This window comes from Helianthus annuus, chromosome 5, assembly GCF_002127325.2.
Source record: "Helianthus annuus cultivar XRQ/B chromosome 5, HanXRQr2.0-SUNRISE, whole genome shotgun sequence".
NCBI lineage: Eukaryota > Viridiplantae > Streptophyta > Magnoliopsida > Asterales > Asteraceae > Helianthus > Helianthus annuus.
In genome coordinates this window covers 9083749-9107772 of record NC_035437.2, presented here as the reverse complement: position 1 = coordinate 9107772, position 24024 = coordinate 9083749, and positions in this window count along the sequence as shown.

Here is a 24024-nt window from a genome sequence, read left to right as displayed (position 1 = left end):
ATGGTTTATCATTCTTCCTGGGCCACCTAGCTTTTTCCCCTAGGTTCTGCATTGCAAGGATCAGTTATTGATTATCAACAGAAAAACAATATTCTGAGATTGGAGGATATTCTTCATCATCCTCTTCCTGGTCAACAGCATGCACATTCTTATTTTCATTTCTATGGTAGGATTTGAATTTGTTGCTCTTGAAGGAGGATCCTTGCTTATCTTGTTTTGAAGATCCTACTTGTCTCTCCTGGATCCTCTTGTCATCCTCTAGCCGGATGAACCTGAGTGCCCGAGTTCTTACTTCATCTAAGTTCCTGCATGGTGTCATAACAAGATCATCATAGAATAATGAATCCTTAAGCAGTCCCATTTTGAAGGCTTCAACAGCCGTAGCCGTATCCAAGTTGGGAATGTCCAAGGATTCTTTACTAAATTTAGTTATATAATCTCTTAATGATTCATTATGACTTTGGGTTACCCTATATAAATCACTGGTTAATCTTTCAAATTTTCTACTACAAGAAAATTAGTTGTTGAATAAATTAACTAAATTAGCAAATGAAGTAATAGAGTAAGGGGGAAGACTTAGTAGCCATTTAAGAGCTGATCCAGTAAGAGTGGATCCAAATCCTTTACATAAGCATGCTTCCTTCAATTTTTCTGGGATAGGATTGATCTCCATCCTTTCCCTGTATTGTGCTACGTGTTCCTCTGGATCCGTTGTACCGTCATACAGCTTCATAGTAGGGATATGGAACCTTTTGGGTACCTCTGCATCACAGATTGGTGGTGCAAAACGAGATACCTTATGGCTCCCATCTGCAATTTCAGGTATAGGTCTAACTACTCCCGGAACACTCGAGATCATGTCCTTTAGTTTCTGTAATTCCCTGGCCATAGCATGATTGACACCTGTATCCTGCATTAATCCATGGTTAGTGGCAAGATAATTATTTAAAGTGTTACCTCCCATTGGGTTCAAATTAGGAACAGTGGTTGTGAATCCAAGTTGCTGGGATTCAGGGACAATGGAGGGACCAGTGGAGGCTATGGTCTGCATCGGAATGAAGTCCCCTTGATGGACATCCGGATTTCCTGTTTGCAAACTTCTTAGGGATCCTGGCATTGGGAAGGATCCTGGTATCTGAGACGATCCTGGAACAAAGGAGGATCCTTGAACCTGGAGTGATCCTGGAACAAAGGAGGATCCTTGAACCTGGGATGATCCTGGGACAAAATAGGATCCTTGAAGTTGCTGTGTTCCAGGATAGACTCCTGAATTCATGAAGGATCCCATATACTGAGGATAGGATCCTGCTGGCTGAAAATGTGAGCCTGATGTCTGAGTCATTGCTGCCGACTTGAGATGTAATCCTCTTGACTCCCCTATGATTTGTACGTCCGGGGTCCCCGATGGCTGGGAAGTGATCATTGGAGTCTCGAAGCTCAAGGATTTGGGCATCAGTGGGGAATGATCCTCTGCCGCTTTCTTTTGTCTTTTGAGGTCTCCAATTTCCCTGAGGATCCTGTCATTAGTCTCATCCTGCCGCTGCATACGATCCTTCATCTGCAAAATTAAAGCAAACACATCACTAGTACTGGGAATAGAAGAATTCATAGCAGAAGAAGATGGAGGTTTAGAGGAAGTAGGAGTTGGTCTCTTCTCAGTATTTTTCTGAGATCCTGCCGGTGGAGGAGGCAGAGTGGTCTGTGATGAGGTGACTGCAGACATCGCCGTGGACGTGTTCTTCAACGATGAAGCCATGTAACTCTTCGAAATGATTTCGAACAAAAGATTTTCTTATGAATGAAGCACCAATTGCCCCACGGTGGGCGCCAAACTGTTTTGGTCAAAAATCACACAAGGATAATGTAACCAAACTTTATGTAAATGGGGTATGATGCTTGGTTGATTATAAAAGTAAAGGATCACTTTCGTGATAGAGATGCAAAGACGCACTGATTTATACGAGGAAAAAGCCCTTGATCAATGTATGATCTCCGGCATAAAAAACCTCGGGTGATGGCAACTACCGATCACCAACTTCAATATAAGAAAAATATAGTTACAACTTCGGATGATAATGAGCTGAGTACAAGGATCACTATTGTTTTGAGTGTCTATGTGTGTGAGAATTGTGTTGTATGTCGTGTGTCCTCTTCCAAATGAGGAAGAGTGGTATTTATACAAGTGTAGGTGACCTATTTTAGGTAAAAGGACTAATTATCAGCTCATTACCCCTTTAGAAATAAAAGACAATCTAGCCTAAATTGCCGCCCATAAATCAAGCCAAGTTTCCATATCCTGTGCAACGTCTATCTCCGATTAAGCTCTTGCCATAATTGTGAAGACGCGTCCCTTGATCATGATGCTAAGAGCGTATCCTGCTAGATGTTCCTGCAAAATAACATTGCATTAAGCGGAGGTGACCGTTAGTATGAGGATCCTATAATGGTCCATGATCCTGAAGTCCTGCTGAGGATCACTATCTGCCAAAGAAACAAGGATCATTGGTTAGGATCACGTGTAAGGATCATGTATAATAAAATTCCAGCCCTAACAATCTTCTCTCTTGCTTGCTCTGTTTTTCTTATTTCGTTCAATATGTTGCTCCGAAATTCTCCTGCCAAGGGTCTTCAGAAGGAAAGCCCCTTCAAGAGCCAAGGAATCATCACCGACTCTGCTAAGGAACGCTGCATCTTTACTGATCCCCAAATTGACAGGGTTCGGTGCTGTTTCCCCGCAAATACTGTGTTCAAACCCCATGATCCTTCTGCCCTGAGTGATCACACTTCTGATTTGTGGGTTGCTTTCCCTGTGACCCCGTTCGCCATAGGTTACACGTATCCCTTTCCGGCCTTCACCCAAGCCTTCTTCTCTTTAACCAGCATATCTTACATTCAGGCCATACCGATGATCTGGAGGGTTTTGTATACCCTTGAGAGGATCATTGAGCAAGAGGGAATAGACCTAGGTATGGCCGAGTTAGGTGAGCTGTATGATTTGACCACCTTTGGCTGTCATCGCTATCTGTTCAAACGTAAACCCAGGGAGGAGCATCCGATCTTCAAGGCTACCAAGAATGATACTAACTGGAAGCGGCGGTTCTTTTTTGTGAGAAGAGATACCATCCCTGATGGGAAGGATTTGCCCAAGAAGTGGGCTACCCATGGTAGGATAGAGGATCCTGGAAGGATCACCATAGAACTTATTCCTTAGCATAAGGATTACTGACCCCTTTTTTTTTGTTTTCTTATTGTGCAGCTATATCCGTTTCTCATCTTAGGTTGACTCCTGCTGCAAAAGAGAGACTCCTGGCCTTTAAGAAGCTTGATCCTAAAATAAGGACTTTCCAGGTTACCACACAGGATTCTCAGGAAGTATCCTCTGCCTCTGCCACAATGTCAAGTAAGTATCCTTATTTAAAAGGTAATTCTATGCGGGAATTCGAATTAAGTTAAAATACTTATCTTATTTTGGTTGTGTAGGTGCTGGGAAATCCACCAAGTCAGCCTCGAAGTTCAGCATCACCGATCTTACTAATGTCAAATCCTCAAGGAAGAAGACTCCTGCTAGCCCAAGTGCTTCCGTCCCCAAGGCGCCTGTCAGAGAGAAAGGAGGCAAGAAGAGAAAGGCCTCTGAAGCCGAGGATCTTCAAGGTCTGCCCCTGCTCCGCCAACAGTTTCTGGACTACTTCAACGAGGTAAGGATCACTGTCCCTGCTTGTGTATCCTGACAGTTTTGAGGATTGATTGTTCCTGATATTATGCCTTGTCTTCCTTGCAGAATTTTGCTGAGATAGAGACGTATGTTGGCCACGTCGAGGATCAGGACCGCCAGATTGCTGACCTCCAACAGGTTGCTGTGTTGAAGGATCTCAAGATAGCTGATCTTGAGAAGGAGCTCCAAGCCACCAAGGATGATGCTGCCAAGATGCTGATCAACTTTGACTATGAGAAGCATGAGATCACCCAGGATGCCAAGGTCTCTGCTGCAATAGCTATGTACCAGATCCAGCTGCAAATGGCTATGGAGGCTCAGGATCCTGCTTTCCACAGGAGCACATGGGACGTGGAGGGCTGGAAGGCGAGGCTGGTAGAGCTGGAGGATGATGAAGAGGCTGAGGAGATCCCGATGCTTGAGGGTGGAGGCGCTGGCAAGGATTATGGTGGTGAGGCAAGCGGAGCTGGTGGTGATGGTGCAGCGAAGGATTGAGCTGCAGGGTTGGGCGATGATGGAAATTTCGAGACTTAGCCGAAGCCTAATTTTTTTATTGGTGGTTTGTTTGAATAGTTTAATGGTTGGTCTGTACTTTGAACTATAGTTTTTAGGGTAAGGATCTATGATCCTTTGAACAATAGGTAGGATTACAAATGGTGGAGGGATCCTCTGTTTGGGGGATGAAGCCATTGTGATCCTGCCGCTTTTAATTTCCTGCCCTTGCTATAACCGCGTAAACAATGGACACCCGTTGCCAACCCATGTGGACGGGCCATGTTTTGCTGGTAGAAACGTGGGTTGGCAATTTTGACAACCTTAAATGGTTAAAATTTTGTTAATAAAATAACTTTAACTTTTTTGGCTTATTCAGTGTTGATATTTTTGTTGACATTTTACTTTCCAGCTGTTATAATGTTTATTTTGTTCAAATTTATCAAGCCTTGAAAAATTATCCAAAAAGTTGAGGATATGATCAAGGATCACATATCCCATAACCGGTAACCTTTAAAAAGTGATATATTTTGAGAAACATAGGTTCAGTTGTCAAGGTATAAGGGTCATTCAAATAAACAATGAATAAAATCAAAATAGTTAAGGATCATACCTGAGGATCCAAGTTAGGATCCTAACCCTTAATACTATAATCAGGATAATCATAAGGTAATCTTTATGAGAAGGTGATCAAGTATCCTTAAATGTTTGGCTTCAAGGACCTGAAATAGGATACAACTTGGGACTAAGCCAATATAAGATAAAAGTTAGCAACTGGGGACAAGCCCAAAGGATAACTAGGGACAAGCCCAAGGATAACTGGGGACAAGCCCAAGGATAACTAGGGACAAGCCCAAGGATAACTGGGGACAAGCCCAAAGGATAACTGGGGACAAGCCCAAGGATCGTATGTAAACTGGAGTATGGCCCTCACTGGCGACTATCCAAACTTAGTGACATGAAAATGCCAAAACCTTAGCTAACGTGAAAACGTTAGAAACCTTAGGAACGGATGTATGGTACGTCTACCATTATACGTAGGATCCTAGGTATAGCCAGTACGATGGAATTATCCGCCCCTAAAGCGAGTACTGGTCCCAAAGACGTGAACTATACCAGGATCATCGTGCGCTACAGGCGAAAACTGGGGACAAGCCCAAGGATAACTGGGGTTGAACCCAAGGATCTGAGATGCTTCGGAAGGTTATCAACAAGACGCTAAGGATACCTGGACTATCAGAACTCAAAATCTTGTGAGAGAAGGATGAAGGATACATGATCCTTATCCTTAAGTAAGAAAATAAGAAAATGAAATAGTTCAGGATTAGGACATTACCAGAGTAAGGATCATTGACACCACTGGGATCCTTCAAGGATACTTCTAATGTACGGGTCATATGTGCCGGGAGGATCCTGTTCACATGAAATATTTCTTTAAGTGGACAGCATTCCAGGCTCTTGGTAACAAATCTCCTTCCATGGTTAGCAATCTATATGCCCCCTTTCCTGCTTCGGCTTCAATCAAATAAGGGCCTTCCCATTTTGGTGCCAATTTCCCATCAGCAGGATTGATGGTATTCTGGAATGCTTTTCTCAACACCATATCCCCAACTTGGAATTTCCTTAACCTGACACTTTTGTTGTAGGCACCAGCCATTCTTTGTTGGTAGCTAGCCATCCTTATCCTAGCTAGATCCCTGGTTTCCTCAATAGTAACCAGGTCTTGAACCAAGTTCTAATCATTTTCCTCAGGATCACGGGTGCTTGTTCTAGCAGTTGGCACCACCATTTCTGTTGGAATCACTGATTCTGCCCCAAATACCAAAGAAAATGGTGTTTGGCCAGTAGCATTCTTGGGAGTTGTCCTATCAGCCCAAAGCACATAAGGCAATTCCTCTGCCCATTTCCCCTTCTTGGATCCAAGTTTCTTCTTCAGATTGTTGATGATGATCTTGTTGGATGATTCTGCTTGACCATTAGCTTGTGGGTGGACTGGTGTTGATGTTATCATCTTAATCCCCCAGCTGTCACAAAAGTTAGTAGTTCTGCTCCCAATAAATTGGGAACCATTATCACATACAATTTCAGAAGGAATGCCAAATCTGGTTATAATATTTCTCTTAATAAAGGATATAACTTCCTTTTCTCTGACTTGGGCAAAAGCTTCAGCCTCTATCCACTTGGAGAAGTAGTCAGTCATAGCAAGCATGAACACTTTTCCACCAGGTGCCTTAGGGAGCTTGCCAACTATATCCATCCCCCGTCTCATTAATGGCCAAGAGGATGGTATAGGATGTAGAAATTCAGCCGGCTGATGAAGGATATTGCTGTGTCTTTGACAAGGATCACACTTCTTAGCATACTCCATAGCATCCCTTTTCATAGTTAGCCAGTGGTATCCTGTCCTTAAGATCCTTGAGAACAATGCCCTGCCCCCAGTGTGGTTTCCACAATCTCCTTCATGGAAGTCTTTTAAAACTTCTTGAACTTCAGGATCCTCGATACATCTTAAATATGGTCCTGCAAGAGATCGCTTATACAGCATATTATTTAAGATTGTGAATTGAGATACCTTAATTCTGAAAGCCCTAGGGTTTTCTCCCATAGGAATCTCCCCGTGTTGTAAGTATCTCATGATTGGTGAGATCCATGATCCTGAACAAGATTGAGTATCCTCACTAGGGATCATTGCAGAATCCTCTTCTATTTCCATGGCCACCTGATTTTCAATAGCAGGAGCCAGGATATGGATGATGGGGATACTTATATCCTCTGGGATCTTCAAAGATGATCCTAGATTGGCCAATGCATCAGCTTCTGTATTTTCTTCCCTTGGTACCTGTGTCAAACTAAAGAAAACAAAGGAGAGTGCCAATTCTTTGACTATCTCCAAGTATTTGGTTAGTTTTTCACCTTTAACAGCATAGGATCCATTAAAGTGATTAGTGATTAACAATGAATCCACGTATACCTCAAGATACCTGATCCCCATATGCTTAGCAATTTGCAAACCAGCAATCAAGGCTTCATATTCAGCCTCATTATTAGTGGCTTGGAACTCACAAGCTATGGAGTGGGGTATTATGTCCCCCTGTGGCGATTTTAGTAGTATACCAAGCCCCGTGCCTTTAACATTTGAGGATCCATCAGTATGTAGTATCCAAGGATCCTTGGTCTCATCCAGCTGCTGGACTTCCAATTCGGCTTCCTTTTGTAAATCACTACTGAAATCAGCCACAAAGTCTGCTAATGCTTGAGATTTGATGGCTGTTCTAGGCTCATATCTTATATCATGGGCACTAAGCTTTACTGCCCATTTAGCCATCCTTCCGAACATCTCTGGTTTCCTGAGGACATTCTTAATTGGAAAATTAGTTCTAACAACAATAACATGGGTTTCAAAATAATGTCTTAGATTAGTAGATGCCATAATTAGTGCAAGAATAAGTTTTTCAAGGTGTGAATACCTGGATTCAGCATCAAGTAAACTCTTACTTACATAATAGACAGGATATTGTGTACCTTCATGATCCTTAACAAGGACTGCACTTACTGCTTTTGAGGATACCGCAAGATATAAGGATAACACATCTCCTTTTTCTGGTTTCATCAATGCTGGAGCCGAGGACATGTATTCTTTGAGGGCTTGTAAAGCATTCTCATGCTTTTCAGTCCATTCGAATTTCTTGTTCTTTCTTAGGATATCATAGAATTCTTTACACTTTTCTGAGGATTTGGATATAAATCTGTTTAGAGCTGCTATCCTGCCTGTTAGCCTTTGCACATCCTTAGCGTTGGCAGGGGATTTGATATTCACCAATGCTTTGATTTGTTCCGGGCTTGCTTCAATGCCCCTCTGGGTTACCATATATCCTAAGAATTTGCCTGCTTTAACACCAAAGTGACATTTTGAAGGATTAAGCTTCATGTTATAACTATCAAGGATATCAAATGCTTCCTCCAAGTCCCTTAGGTGATCCTCAGCTTTCTTGGATTTTACTACCATTTCGTCTATGTATACTTCCATAGTTTGTCCAATCTGATCTTTGAACATCATCTTCACCAGCCTTTGATATGTTGCACCTGCATTCCTTAATCCAAACGGCATAGTAATATAACAATATAAACCGGTTGGGGTTATAAAAGCCGTATCCTCTTGGTCAGATGGTTCCATCTGAATTTGTTGGAATCCAGATGATGCATCTATAAAGGTTAACAGTTCATGACCCGCCGTTGCATCCACCATGCAGTCAATGTGGGGTAATGGGAAAGGATCCTTGGGACATGCCTTATTCAAATCAGTAAAATCGACACATACCCTCCACTTTCCATTTTTCTTTTGAACAACAACCACATTGGCCAGCCATTTTGGATACTTCACTTCTCTAATCATACCTGCTCGTAGTAATCTTTCTACCTCTTCCTGAATAATGGCATTTCTTTCTGGTGCAAACTTCCTCCTTTTTTGATGGATTGGTTTAACTGACCTGTCAATGCCAAGTTTATAAGTGATAATATCCTTAGATATACCTGTCATATCCTCATGTTTCCATGCAAAGGTAGATTTTCTTCTTTTGAGGAAGGATACAATGTCTTCTTTCATTTGTCCAAGGATCCCTGATCCGATATAGATTTTGGATTCAGGATCATCAGGATCCAAGAGGATTTCGTCCACATCATGTTCTCTTGCCTCTAAGACATCCCTTGGAGGATACTGTAATTGCTATTGCTCCCTTGATTTCGAGGCTGGTTTCATTGATGAGGTGTAACAATCCTTAGCCTCCTGCTGATCACTGTCGATCTTGATTATTCCCCATGGGCTAGGGAGCTTCACGCACTGATGGTAGGTGGATGGGACTGCCTTCATATCGTGTATTCAGGGTCTGCCAAGGATAACATTACAACAAGATAAACAGTCAATAACACAAAATTTTTGATAATTATGTAATCCTTCCACATAAATTGGGAGTTTGATGTCCCCCAGGGTTTTCTTAGTTTCGCCACTGAATCCCACAAGCACGGAGGATCTTGGTGTGATATCTGATTCAGGAATACCCATCTTCTTCAGAACATCAAGCTGGATAATGTTTACTGAGCTTCCTCCGTCAATGAGGATCCTGCGGACAAAATGGTTAGAAATAAAGAGAGTAATAACTAAACTATCATGATGAGGATCCTGTATGTTAACGCGATCATCCTCATCAAAGGTTATCGCTTTTCCTTCCGAGACACTTGATGTTCGAATAGGTCTTTCTCCGTTATCCATTTTAGCTTCCTTTGCATGCCTTTTAGCTGCTGAGAAGGATGTACTACATGTTTTGGTCAAAAATCACACAAGGATAATGCAACCAAACTCTAAGTAAACGGGGAATGATGCTTGGTTTGTCGTAAAAGTAAAGGATCACTTCAGTGAGAAATATACAAGTGACACAAGGATTTATACGAGGAAAAAGCCCTTGATCAATGAATGATCTCCGGCATAAAAAACCTCAGGTGATGGCAACTACCGATCACCAAACTTCAATATATCAAATTATGGTTACAACTTCGGATGATAATGAGCTGAGTACAAGGATCACTATAGTATCGTGTGTCTAAATGTGTGAGAAGTGTGTCGTGTGTCTTCCGAATGGGGAAGAGTGTTATATATACAAGTGTGAGTGGCCTATTTTAGGTAAACAGACTAATAATCAGCTCATTACCCCTTTAGGAATAAAAGTAAATCTAGCCTAAATTATCGCCCTTAAATCATGCCGAGTTTCCATATCCTTTACAACGTTCCTCTCTGATTAAGCATATGCCAAAGTTGTAAAGACGCGTCCCATGTTTGCAATGCTAAGAGCGGATCCTGCTAGGCATTCCTGCAAAATAATATTAAGTTCAAAGAAAACAACTGTTAGCATGAGGATCCCTATAACGGTCCGTGATCCTGATCCTGGAGCTCTTCTGAGGATCACTATCTGTCAAAGAAATAAGGATCACTAGTTAGGAACACATGTGAGGATCATATGTTATAAAAATCCAGCCCTAACAATTGCCCCCAAAATATAAGGAGTTGTATTGTAAGTAAGCGAGTTATATTTTGCTTGATCTTATCTGCAACGAGCTAATCGGATAACTAGCCGTTAGAGTCGGACTAGCCGTTGTGATTCTTACGTCACAGAAGTGACAGCCCTGCAGATCATCATTATAAATAGGAGATAGAGATAGGATCAATTCGCATTTAAAATCAAAGAAACTCCCTTTATAATCTCGTTCGAAGATCAATCAGGTATCTTTCTTCTTCCTTCTTCCTTCTCTTACTCTGTTTTTCTGCTTCTTTGTTTTCTTCTTCAACATTCTGCAAGCATGCTGCTACGCAACTCCCCTCATAAGGATCCTAAAAAGAACAGTCCCTTGAAGGGTCAAGGGATCATCAAGGATTCTCCCCATGAGAGATGTTGTTTCACCGATGTTCAGATTGACAGAGTTCGTCACTGTTTTCCGGCGAATGCTATCTTCAAATCTTTCACTCCCACTGCTCTAAGTGACTTTGTCTCCGATACTTGGGTAGCTTTTCCTGTTACTCCGTTCACCATAGGCTATACGTATCCCTTTCCAGCTTTCACCCAATCCTTCTTTTCCCTGACCGGCATATCTTACATCCAAGCCATGCCGATGATCTGGAGGGTTTTGTATACCCTTGAGAGGATCATTGAGACGGAGGGGATTGACTTAGGGATGGCGGAGCTGGCTGAGCTATATGATCTCACAACGTTTGGTTCCTGTCGATATCTGTTCAAACGGAAAACCAGAGAGGATCACCCTGTTCTTAAGGTCACCAAGAATGACACGAATTGGAAGCGACGATTCTTCTTTGTTAGGAGGGATACCATCCCTAATGGGAAGGATCTGCCCAAGGAGTGGGCTACTCATGGTAGGATAGAGGATCCTGGGAGGATCACCATAAGGTTTGTTCCTTAGGGTGAGGATCACTAATATTTTGTTTTTTTTTTTTTTTTGTGCAGCCATATCTGTCGCTCATCTCAAGTTGACTCCCGCTGCAAAGGAGAGAGTTTTAGCTTTCAAGAAGCTTGATCCTGAGACTAGAAGTTTTCAAATCACCATCCAAGATTCACAGGAAGTATCCTCCGCATCTGCCACAATGTCAAGTAAGTATCCTCATTTAAAAAGTAGTTCTATGTAAGATTGTTAAATTAGTTAGGGTACTTATCTTATTTTGATTGTGTAGGCGCTGGGAAATCTGTCAAGTCCGCCTCCAAGTTTGGTATTGATGATCTTGCCAATGTCAAGTCTACAAGGAAGAAGACCCCTGCTGCTAGTCCATCTGCTTCAGCCCCTAAAGCACCTATTAGGGGTAAGGGAAAGAAGAGAAAGGCTTCTGAGGATCTTCAAGGATTTCCTCTGCTCCGCCAATAGTTTCTTGATTATTTCAACGAGGTTAGGATCACTGCCCCTGTTGGCTATCCTGACGGTTTTGAGGATCACTTGTGTCTGATGTTATATCTTGTTTTCCTTGTAGAAATTTACCGAAATAGAGACTTATGTTAACCACGTTGAAGATCAAGATCGCCAAATTGCTGACCTCCAACAGATGGGTGTGCTGAAGGATCTCAAGATTGCTGATCTTGAGAAGGAGCTCCGGGCTACCAAGGATGAAGCTGTCAAAGCACTGATCAACTTTGACTACGAGAAGCATGATATCACCCAGGATGCTAAGGTCTCTGCCGCAATAGCTATGTATAAGATCCAATTGCAAATGGCTACAGAGGCTCAGGATCCTGCCTTTGACAAGAGCACATGGGATGTGGAGGGCTGGAAGGCAAGGCTGGCAGAGTTGGAGGATGATGATGAAGCTGAGGATATCCCAATGCTGGAAGGTGGTGATGCTGGCAAGGATCAGGGTGGAGAAGCTAGTGGAGCTGGTGGTGATGGAGCAGCGAAGGTTTGAGCTGCTGGATTGGGCGATGATGGATATTTCGAGACTAGGCCGGAGCCCAATTTTTTTGAATTTGGTAGTGGTTTTTGTGGTTGTGATGTTTTCAAACAATTATGGTCTGTAACTTAAACAATAGTTTCTAGGGTTAAGGATCCAGGATCCTTTGGACAATAGGTAGGATCGCAAATGGTGGAGGGATCCTCTGTTTGGGGGATGAAGCCTTTGTGATCTTGCCGCTTTTAATTTCCTGCACCTGCTATGACCGCATAGACAATGGACACCCTTTGCCAACCCATGTGGACGGGCCACGTTTTGCTGGTAGAAACGTGGGTTGGCAATTTTGACAACTTTTGAAAGGGTTTTGAAATCCTTTGTTAATAAAATAACTCTAATCTTTCTGGCTTATCTTGTTTTGTTATCCTTTATTTATCCTCTTATTTTCCAATTGTTTTAGAAACAGATTTGTTAGAGTAACAAAAGTTGAGCAAACCATGTTTAAGAAATTTAGGATATGATCCTAGATCAAATATCCTGTCATTGAAAATTTTCAAGGTAGTTTATTTCAAGGATCAAAGGCTTAGTTGTCAAAGTGTAAGGGTTGTTCAAAATAATGAGTATAATCAAAACAGTCAAGGATCATACCTGAGAGTCCAAGTTAGGATCCTATCCTTTGATCCGGGTAATCGTAAGTGAAATTTTAAAGGACAACAAGGATTAAGGATCCTTAAAAGTTTAGTCTTCGAAAACCTGAAAAATAGGACATAACTTGGGACTAAGCCAATTATAAAAGATAAGTTAGTAGCCGGGGACAAGCCCAAAGGATAACTGGGGATGATCCCATAGGATCACTGGGGACAAGCCCGAAGGATAACTGGGGACAAGCCCGAAGGATAACTGGGGACAAGCCCAAGGATCGTATGTAAACTGGAGTATGGCCCTTACTGGCGACTATCCAAACTTAGTGACATGAAAATGTCAAAACCTTGGCTAACGTGAAAACGTTAGAAACCTTAGGAACGGATGTATGGTACGTCTACCATTATACGTAGGATCCTGGGTATAGCCAGTACGATGAGGTTGTCAGCCCCGAAAGTGGGTACTGGTCCCAAAGACGTGAACTATACCAGGATCATCGTGCGCTACTAGCGAAAATTGGGGATAAGCCCAAGGATAACTGGGGTTGAACCCAAGGATCTGAGAAGCTTTTGGAGACTATCGACAATATGTTGAGGATACTTGGACTATCAGAACTCAAACTCTCGTGAGGGGAGGATGAAGGATACGTGATCCTTATCCTTAGGTGAAAATAAGAAAATGGAAAAGTTTTAAGATAAGGGTTTTACCAGAGTAAGGATCATTGATATCGCCGGGATCCTTCGAGGATACTTTCAATATAAGGATCATATGCCTGGAGGATCCTGTTTACATGAAATATTTCTTTAAGTGAACAGCATTCCAGGCTCTTGGTAACAAATTTCCTTCCATGGTTAGCAATCTGTATGCCCCCTTTCCTGCTTCGGCTTCAATCAAGTAAGGGCCTTCCCACTTTGGTGCTAACTTCCCGTCAGCAGGATTGATAGTATTTTGGAATGCTTTTCTCAATACCTTATCTCCGACTTGGAACTTCCTGATCCTGACATTTTTGTTGTAAGCACCAGCCATTCTTTGTTGGTAGCTTGCCATCCTTATCCTAGCCAGATCCCTGATTTCCTCAACGGTACCCAAGTCTTGAGCTAAGATTGCAGCATTTTCTTCAGGATCACGAGTACTTGTTCTAGCAGTTGGAACCACCATTTCTGTTGGGATCACTGCTTCTGCCCCAAATACTAAAGAGAAGGGTGTTTGACCAGTGGCATTTTTGGGAGTTGTCCTATCAGCCCATAGCACATAAGGCAATTCCTCTGCCCATTTCCCCTTCTTGGATCCTAATTTCTTCTTCAGGTTGTTGATGATGATCTTGTTGGATGATTCTGCTTGACCATTGGCTTGTGGATGGACTGGTGTTGATGTTATCATCTTAATTCCCCAACTGTCACAAAAGTTAGTGGTTCTGCTCCCAATGAATTGGGAACCATTATCACATACAATTTCAGAGGGAATGCCAAATCTGGTTATAATGTTTCTTTTAATAAAGGATATAACTTCCTTTTCTCTGACTTGAGCAAAAGCTTCAGCTTCTATCCACTTAGAGAAGTAGTCGGTCATGGCAAGCATAAATACTTTTCCACCAGGTGCTTTAGGAAGTTTGCCAACTATATCCATCCCCCATCTCATGAATGGCCAAGAGGATGGTATAGGATGTAGAAATTCAGCTGGCTGATGAAGGATATTGTTGTGTCTTTGACAAGGATCACACTTCTTAGCATACTCCACGGCATCCCTTTTCATAGTTGGCCAGTAGTATCCTGTTCTAAGGATCCTTGAGAACAATGCCCTGCCCCCAGTGTGGTTTCCACAATCTCCTTCATGGAAGTCTCTTAACACTTCTTGTATTTCAGGATCCTCGATACATCTTAAATATGGTCCTGCAAGAGATCGTTTATATAGCACACTATTCAAGATTGTAAATTGAGATACCTTAATCCTGAAAGCTCTAGGATTTTCTCCCATATGAATCTCCCCATGTTGTAAGTATCTCATGATTGGTGAGATCCATGATCCTGAATAAGACAGAATTTCTTCACTAGGGATCATTACAGTATCCTCTTCTATTTCCATGGCCACCTGATTTTCAATAGCAGGAGCCAGGATATGGATGATGGGGATAATTATGTCCTCTGGGATCTTCAAAGATGATCCTAGATTGGCCAATGCATCAGCTTCTGTATTTTCCTCCCTTGGTACCTGTGTCAAACTGAAAGAAACAAAGGAGAGTGCCAATTCTTTGACTATCTCTAAGTATTTGGTTAGTTTTTCACCTTTAACAGCATAGGATCCATTAAAGTGATTAGTGATCAATAACGAGTCTACGTATACTTTAAGATATTTGACCCCCATATCCTTAGCAATTTGCAAACCAGCAATTAAGGCTTCATATTCAGCCTCATTGTTAGTTGCTTGGAACTCACAGGCTATGGAGTGGGGTATTATGTCCCCCTATGGCGATTTTAGTAGTATGCCGAGTCCTGTGCCTTTGACATTTGAGGATCCATCAGTGTGTAGCATCCAAGGATCCTTGGTCTCATCCAGCTGCTGGACTTCCAATTCTGCTTCCTTTTGTAGATCACTACTGAAATCAGCCACAAAGTCGGCTAGTGCTTGGGATTTAATGGCTGTTCTAGGCTCATATCTTATATCATGGGCACTAAGTTTACTGCCCACTTAGCCATTCTTCCGGACATCTCTGGTTTCCTGAGGACATTCTTGATTGGAAAATTAGTTCTAACAACAATAGTATGGGTTTCAAAATAATGTCTTAACTTAGTTGATGCCATAATTAATGCAAGAATAAGTTTTTCAAGGTGTGAGTACCTGGATTCGGCATCAAGTAAACTCTTACTTACATAGTAGATAGGATGTTGTGTACCTTCATGATCCTTAACAAGGACTGCACTTACAGCGGTCGAGGATACCGCCAGATATAAGGATAACACATCTCCTTTTCCGGGTTTCATTAATGCTGGAGCTGAGGACATATATTCTTTGAGTGCTTGTAAAGCATTCTCGTGCTTTTCAGTCCATTCAAATTTCTTGTTTTTTCTTAGGATATCATAAAATTCTTTACATCTTTCTGAGGATTTTGATATGAACCTGTTTAGAGCTGCTATCCTGCCTGTTAGCCTTTGTACATCCTTAGCATTGGCAGGGGACTTGATATCCACCAGTGCTTTAATTTGTTCTGGGCTTGCTTCAATGCCCCTCTGAGTTAGCATATATCCTAGAAATTTACCTGCTTTAACACCAAAGTGACATTTTGAAGGATTGAGCTTCATGTTATAATTATCAAGGATATCAAATGCTTCCTCCAAGTCCCTTAGGTGATCCTCAGCTTTCTTTGACTTTACTACCATATCATCTATGTATACTTCCATAGTCTGTCCAATTTGATCTTTGAACATCATATTCACCAGCCTTTGATATGTTGCACCTGCATTTCTTAATCCAAAAGGCATGGCAATATAACAATATAAACCGGTTGGGGTCATAAAAGCCGTATCCTCTTGATCAGATGGCTCCATCTGAATTTGTTGGAATCCAGATGATGCATCCATAAAGGTTAACAGTTCATGCCCCGCCGTTGCATCCACCATGGAGTCAATGTGGGGTAATGGGAAAGGATCCTTGGGACATGCCTTATTCAGATCAGTGAAATCGACACATACCCTCCACTTTCCGTTTTTCTTTTGGACAACAACCACATTGGCTAACCATTTTGGATATTTTACCTCTCTGATCATACCTGCTCGAAGTAGTCTTTCTACTTCTTCCTGAATAATGGCATTCCTTTCTGGTGCAAACTTCCTCCTTTTTTGATGGATTGGTTTGATCGACCTATCAATGCCAAGTTTATGAGTGATAATATCCTTGGATATACCTGTCATATCTTCATGTTTCCATGCAAAGGTAGATTTTCTTCTTTTGAGGAAGGATATTATGTCTTATTTTAACTTGCCGAGGATCCCTGATCCGATATAGATTCTTGATTCAGGATCACTCGGATCCAAAAGGATTTCGTCCACATCCTGCTCCCTTGCCTCCAAGACATTCCTTGGAGGACACTGTAATTGCTATTGCTCCCTTGGCTTCGAGGTTGGTTTCATGGATGAGGTATAACAATCCTTAGCCTCCTGCTGATCACTGTCGATCTTGATTATCCCCCATGGGCTAGGGAGTTTCACACATTGATAGTAGGTGGATGGGACTGCTTTCATATCATGTATCCAGGGCCTGCCAAGGATAACATTACAACAAGATAAATAGTCAATAACACAAAATTTTTGATAATTATGTAATCCTTCCACGTAGATTGGGAGTTTGATGTCCCCCAGAGTTTTCTTAGTTTTTCCACTGAATCCCACGAGCACGGAGGATCTTGGTGTGATGTCTGATTCCGGGATACCCATCTTCTTTAGAACATCAAGCTGGATAATGTTTACTGAGCTTCCTCCGTCGATAAGGATCCTGCGGACAAAATGGTTAGAAATAAAGAGAGTAATAACTAAACTATCATGATGAGGATCCTGGATGTTAATGCGATCATTCTCATCAAACGTTATTGTTTTTCCTTCCGAGACACTTGATGTTCGAATAGGTCTTTCTCCATTATCCATTTTAGCTTCCTTTGCATGCCTTTTAGCCGCTGAGAAGGATGTACCACAGACGTCTGATCCTCCGGAAATAAAGTTGATCACTTGTGCATTCGCCGGAAGGGCTGGAGCCTTTTCAGGGATCCTTTCAGGATCCTGAGTCCTTTGCTTTTTTCTTCCCAACAACTCTTTTAGATGCCCCTTGCTTAGCAGATATCCAATTTCTTTTCTTAATGCGATGCATTCTTCAGTTAGATGGCCGAAATCCTCGTGGTATGCACACCACTTTGACTTGTCTTTAGTCCCGGATGGTTTGTCATTCTTTCTGGGCCACCTGGCTTTTTCTCCTAGATTCTGCATTGCAAGGATTAATTCATGATTGTCAACAGAAAAACAATATTCAGAAATCGGAGGATAATCTTCATCATCCTCTTCTTGGTCAACAGCATGCACGTTCTGGTTGTCATTTCTATGGTAGGATTTGAATTTATTGCTCTTGAAGGAGGATCCTTGCTTCTCCTGTTTTGAGGATCCTACTTGTCTCTCCTGGATCCTCTTGTCATCCTCTAGCCGGATGAACCTGAGTGCCCGAGTTCTTACTTCATCTAGGTTCCTGCATGGTGTCATAACAAGATCATCATAGAATAATGAATCCTTAAGCAGTCCCATTTTGAAGGCCTCAACAGCCGTGGCCATATCCAAGTTAGGAATGTCCAAGGATTCTTTACTGAATTTAGTTATATAATCCCTTAATGATTCATTATGACTTTGAGTTACCCTATATAAATCACTAGTTAATCTTTCAAATCTTCTACTACAAGAGAATTGGTTATTGAATAAATTAACTAAATTAGCAAATGAAGTGATAGAGTAAGGGGGAAGACTTAGCAGCCATTTAAGAGCTGATCCAGTGAGAGTGGATCCAAATCCTTTACATAGGCATGCTTCCTTTAATTTTTCTGGGATTGGATTGATCTCCATCCTTTCCCTGTATTGTGCTATGTGCTCCTCAGGATCCGTTGTACCATCATACAGCTTCATAGTAGGGATATGGAACCTTTTGGGTACCTCTGCATCACAAATTGGTGGTGCAAAACGAGATATCTTATGGCTTCCATCTACAATTTCCGGGATAGGCTTGACTACCCCTGGAACACTTGAGATCATATCCTTCAGCTTCTGCAGTTCTCTGCCATAGCATGGTTGATACCTGTATCCTGCACGAATCCATGGTTAGTGGTAAGATAGTTATTTAAGGTGTTACCTCCCATTGGATTCACATTAGGAACACTCGATGTGAATCCATATTGCTGGGATTCTGGGATGATGGAGGGACCAGTGGAAGCAATGGTCTGCATTGGGATGAAATCCCCTTGATGGACATCTAGATTCCCTGTTTGCAAACTCTTTAGGGATCCTGGCATCTGGAAGGATCCAAGTATCTGAGACGATCCCGGAACAAAGGAGGATCCTTGAACCTGGGATGATCCTGGAATAAAGAAGGATCCTTGAACCTGGGATGATCCTGGAACAAAGGAGGATCCTTGAACCTGGGATGATCCTGGAACAAAGAAGGATCCTTGACACTGCTGTGCTCCCGGATAGGCTCCTGAATTCACGAAGGATCCCATATGCTGAGGGTAGGATCCTGCCGGCTGAAAATGTGAGCCTGATGCCTGAGTCATTATTGCTGATCCGAGGTGCAATCCTTTTGATCCTCCCACAATTTGAACGTCTGGGACTCCTGATGGCTGAGAAGTGATCATCGGAGTATCAAAATTCAAAGATTTGGGCATCAGTGGGGAATGATCCTCTGCCGCTTTCTTTTGTCTTTTGAGGTCTCCGATTTCCCTGAGGATCCTGTCATTAGTTTCATCCTGCCGCTGCATGCGATCCTTCATCTGCAAAATCAAAGTAAATACATCACTAGTACTGGGAGCAGAAGAATTCAAAGCAGAAGAAGATGGAGGTTTAGAGAAAGTAGGAGTTGGTCTCTTCTCAGCATTTTTCTGAGATCCTGCCAGTGGTGGAGGCAAAGGCAATGTGTTCTGAGACGAAGTGACTGCAGACATCGCCGTGGATGTATTCTTCAATGATGAAGCCATGTAACTCTTTGAAATGATTACGAGCAGAAAGTTTTCTTATGAATGAAGCACCAATTGCCCCACGGTGGGCGCCAAACTGTTTTGGTCAAAAATCACACAAGGATAATGCAACCAAACTCTAAGTAAACGGGGAATGATGCTTGGTTTGTCGTAAAAGTAAAGGATCACTTCAGTGAGAAATATACAAGTGACACAAGGATTTATACGAGGAAAAAGCCCTTGATCAATGAATGATCTCCGGCATAAAAAACCTCGGGTGATGGCAACTACCGATAACCAAACTTCAATATATCAAATTATGGTTACAACTTCGGATGATAATGAGCTGAGTACAAGGATCACTATAGTATCGTGTGTCTAAATGTGTGAGAAGTGTGTCGTGTGTCTTCCGAATGGGGAAGAGTGTTATATATACAAGTGTGAGTGGCCTATTTTAGGTAAACAGACTAGTAATCAGCTCATTACCCCTTTAGGAATAAAAGTAAATCTAGCCTAAATTATCGCCCTTAAATCCTGCCGAGTTTCCATATCCTTTACAACGTTCATCTCTGATTAAGCATATGCCAAAGTTGTAAAGACGCGTCCCATGTTTGCAATGCTAAGAGCAGATCCTGCTAGGCATTCCTGCAAAATAATATTAAGTTCAATGAAAACAACTGTTAGCATGAGGATCCCTATAACGGTCCGTGATCCTGATCCTGGAGCTCTTCCGAGGATCACTATCTGTCAAAGAAATAAGGATCACTAGTTAGGATCACATGTGAGGATCATATGTTATAAAAATCCAGCCCTAACCCCACATATGTCTGATCCCCCAGAAATAAAGTTGATCACTTGTGCATTTGCCGGAGGGGCTGGAGCTTTTTCAGGGATCCTTTCAGGATCCTGAGTCCTTTGCTTTTTTCTTCCCAACAACTCTTTTAAATGCCCCTTGCTCAGCAGATATCCAATTTCCTTTCTTAATGCGATGCATTCTTCTGTTAAATGCCCAAAATCCTCGTGGTATGCACACCATTTTGATTTGTCTTTAGCTATGGCTGGTTTGTCATTTTTTCTGGGCCATCTGGCTTTTTCTCCTAGATTCTGCATTGCAAGGATTAGTTCATGGTGATCAACGGAAAAACAGTATTCAGAAATCGGAGGATAATCCTCATCATCCTCTTCTTGGTCAACAGCATGCACGTTCTGGTTGTCAGTTCTGTTGTAGGATTTGAATTTGTTGTTCTTGAAAGAGGATCCTTGTTTTTCTTGTTTTGAGGATCCTACTTGTCTCTCCTGGATCCTCTTGTCATCCTCTAGCCGGATGAACCTGAGGGCCCGAGTCCTTACTTCGTCTAGGTTCCTGCATGGTATCATAACAAGATCATCATAGAACAATGAATCCCTAAGCAATCCCATTTTGAAGGCCTCAACAGCTGTGGCCACATCCAAGTTGGGAATGTCCAAGGATTCTTTACTAAATTTGGTTATATAATCCCTTAATGATTCATTATGACCCTGAGTTATCCTATATAAATCACTAGTTAATCATTCAAATTTTCTGCTACAAGAAAATTGATTATTGAATAAGTTAACTAAATTAGCAAACGAAGTAATAGAGTAAGGGGGAAGACTTAGCAGCCATTTAAGAGCTGATCCAGTAAGAGTGGATCCAAATCCCTTGCATAGGCATGCTTCCTTTAACCTTTCCGGAATTGGATTGATCTCCATCCTCTCCCTGTATTGTGCTATGTGTTCCTCAGGATCCGTTGTACCATCATACAGCTTCATAGTTGGAATATGGAATCTTTTGGGTATCTCAGCATCACAAATTGGTGGTGCAAAACGGGATACCTTATGGCTTCCATCTGCAATCTCCGGGATAGGTTTGACTACCCCTGGAACACTTGATATCATATCCTTCAGTTTCTGCAGTTCTCTGGCCATAGCATGGTTGATACCTGTATCCTGCATGAATCCATGGTTAGTGGTAAGAGAATTATTAAAAGTCTACCTCCCATCGGGTTCAAGTTAGGAACACTGGATGTGAATCCATATTGCTGGAATTCTGGGATAATGGAGGGACTAGTGGAAGCAATGGTCTGCATTGGAATAAAATCTCCTTGATCGACATCTGAACTTCCTGTCTGCAAACTCTTCGAGGATCCTGGCATCTGGAGGGATCCTTGAAACTGGGATGATCCTGGAACGAAAGAGGATCCTTGACCCGGGCATAATCCTGGAACAAAGGAGGATCCTTGAACCTGGGATGATCCTGGAATAAAGGAGGATCCTTGAAATTGCTGCGCTCCCGAGTAGGCTCCTGAATTCACGAAGGATCCCATATGCTGAGGATAGGGTCCTGCCGGCTGGAAATATGAGCCTGATGCCTGAGTCACTATTGCTGAGCCGAGGTGCACTCCTTTTAGTCCACCCACAAGTTGAATGTCTGGGACCTCTGATGGCTGAGAAGTAATCATCGGAGTATCAAAATTCAAAGATTTGGGCATCAGTGGGGAATGATCCTCTGCCGTTTTCTTTTGCCTTTTGAGATCTCCGATTTCCTTGAGGATCCCGTCATTAGTTTCATCCTGCCGCTGCATACGATCCCTCATCTGCAAAATCAAAGTAAACATATCACTAGTACTGGGAGCAGAAGAAGTTAGAGCAGAAGAAGATGAAGGTTTAGAGAAAATAGGAGTTGGTCTCTTCTCAGCATTTTTCTGAGATCCAGCTGGTGGTGGAGGCAAAGGTGGCATGCCCTGAGATGAATTGACTGCTGACGTCGCTGTGGAGGTATTCTTCAACGATGAAGCCATGCAACGCTCCGGAATGATCACCAACAGAAAAACTTTCTTATGAATGAAGCACCAATTGCCCCACGCAGGGCGCCAAACTGTTTTGGTCAAAAATCACACAAGGATAATGCAACCAAACTCTATGTTAACAGGGAATGATGCTTGGTACGATGAACAAAGATAAGGATCACTTAAATGAAAATTGCACAAGTGACACAAGGATTTATACGAGGAAAAAGCCCTTGATCAATGAATGACCTCCGGCATAAAAAACCTCGGGTGACGGAAACTACCGATCACCAAACTTCAATATAACAAACAATGTTTACAACTTCGGATGGTAACGAGCTAGGTACAAGGATCACTATAGTATCGTATGCTAGAGCGTGTGAGAAATGTGTTGTCTTCCAAATGCTGTAGAGTGCAATTTATATAAGCGTGTGTGGTCGAATTTTAGGCAAGTCACCTAACTACTAGCTCATTACCCCTTTAGAAATAGAAGTAAATTTAGCCTAACTAATTGCCCGTAATTTGTGCTAAGTCTCCATATTCTCCACAACGTCTATTTTTGGTTATGCATGTGCGAAATTAGCGTGACGGATTTCTTGATAACGTTGCTAAGACCAGGTCCAACTCGTAATTCCTGCAAAACAACATTAAATTCAAAGAGAACAATCGTTAGTATGAGGATCCTTAGGATGATCCATTATCCTGATCCTGAAGTTCTTCCGAGGATCACTATCTGCCACAGAAACAAGGATCACTGTTAGGATATCATATAAGGATCACAGGTCGTTAAAAATCCTGCCATAACATGCATGTCATCAATGTTTTCCCCCCCTTTTTAAAAAAAAATTAAAAAAAAATTATACAAATGGAATATGTATGAAGATATGGACTTTTGATGATTACTGATCATTATGTACAATTAAACTAAAGTTCCTGATGTAAATCAGAATTTCTGGTAAATCATCACATTTTATTGATGATTTATTAGATCTTCTGATTTTTCATCAGATAGATGAATTTCTGTATCAGAATTTTGTTTAATTGTCCTTTCATTCTCAGTATCTTGGTGATTATCAATTTGGTTTTCATTTTGTTTTGCTTTTATTTCTGAAAATTTTTCATCTCTTATGTTGACCATGCCAAGTTTGCTGATCAAAAAATTATGTCTCTTTTCATCAAGAGGTTTTGTAAATATATCAGCAATTTGGTTTTCAGTTGGAACAAAATACATTTCAATGTTACCTTTCTCCACATGTTCTTTTATGAAGTGATATCTGACATCTATGTGTTTGGTTCTTGAGTGATGAACTGGATTTTCTGTTATTGCAATTGCACTTTTTGAATCACACAAAATTGGTATTTTTGTAAGATTTACTCCATAGTCCTTCAGTTGAGTTTGCATCCACAACACTTGTGAACAACAGCTTGCTACTGCAACATATTCTGACTCTGCTGTTGATGTGGCAACACAGTTTTGCTTCTTGCTTGCCCAGCATACCAATTTTTCCCCATGATTTGACAAGCACCAGATGTGCTTTTTATGTCAATCTTACACCCTGCATAATCTGCATCTGTGTATGCAATTAATTCAAGGTTTGTATCCTTTGGATACCAGAGACCAAGTTCTGAAGTGCCTTTTAGATATTTGAAAACCATTTTTACAGCTTTTAAATGGGATTCCCTAGGGTCACATTGATATCTGGCCAGAAAGCATGTAGCAAACATGATGTCTGGTCTACTTGCA